The following is an 828-nucleotide window of genomic DNA, read 5'->3' on the forward strand; positions in this document are numbered from 1 at the left end:
GCTCGCAATCGCCCCGCCCCCCTCCCCAGCCTTCGATATTTTATTGTGCAACTTTTGAGATTAACTGTCAGGGTTTCGATCTGCTCAAAGGTGCCCGGAGTGGATGGTCGCGAGGAAGCGTCTCAGAGACACGCAGAGGCTAAGTGGTTGGTTTAGAGTAACGAAATGAAGACATTCCTGTATCATATACACATTTGTTTAATCAGTATAGTGTTCTTTGTGCATGGATTAGCAGTTTCTGCAACACAGTTTTCAACCAACCCCTGTATCATCTTTATAGAGAAATTTGTTTTATACATTATATCTTATTACTGAGCTACAGTGAAAGGCCAGGAGACTTCAGGTAACCCTGTGGAGTAGCCAGTCTGGGACTCTTGTTTTAAAGTATATGCCTTTCTTTTATCAGTTTTGTGAAACCTTTTTAAGATTTGGGAAAGTCGATGAAAAGTTCCATACAATCCTGGTGTATTTAAAGTGCTTGGACTATGTTTAAAAAAAAGAAAGGAAAATGTGCTCCTGTTATACTTGTCGATATCGCATTGTGAGTGTATAGACATCCACGGCAGTATTGTTTGGGAAGCCTCATACCTCTATAAGTGAAAAAGTACAAGTAGACTTACTTGTAAAGGAAACCTAAGAACAAGAAGCATGACAACGAGTAGTGTGGAGTCCCGTCATGCCATGCCTGATCTAAAAGGTGTCAACCAGGCCTGTGGAATTACCGACGCGTGGAACACAACATTGCAGAAACAATCTGTAAAACAAATAAATTTTGGGGGAAATACATTCGGAAACTTGTATCTCGAGGAACCTCCCAAGGAACAAAAG

The 828-nt window shown here is 41.2% G+C and overlaps 1 protein-coding gene across 1 annotated transcript in view; it reads left to right on the forward strand.

Moving 5' to 3' along the window:
• The window catches only part of LOC119591906 (ankyrin repeat and sterile alpha motif domain-containing protein 1B-like), a gene marked incomplete in the record, with an annotated part of 115155 nt that extends 114393 nt beyond the window's left edge, over positions 1–762 (forward strand). Inside the window, 1 exon segment of the mRNA XM_037940659.1 lies at positions 1–762.
• Between the last annotated feature and the right edge of the window lie 66 nt (positions 763–828).

Source organism: Penaeus monodon, chromosome 29, assembly GCF_015228065.2.
Source record: "Penaeus monodon isolate SGIC_2016 chromosome 29, NSTDA_Pmon_1, whole genome shotgun sequence".
NCBI lineage: Eukaryota > Metazoa > Arthropoda > Malacostraca > Decapoda > Penaeidae > Penaeus > Penaeus monodon.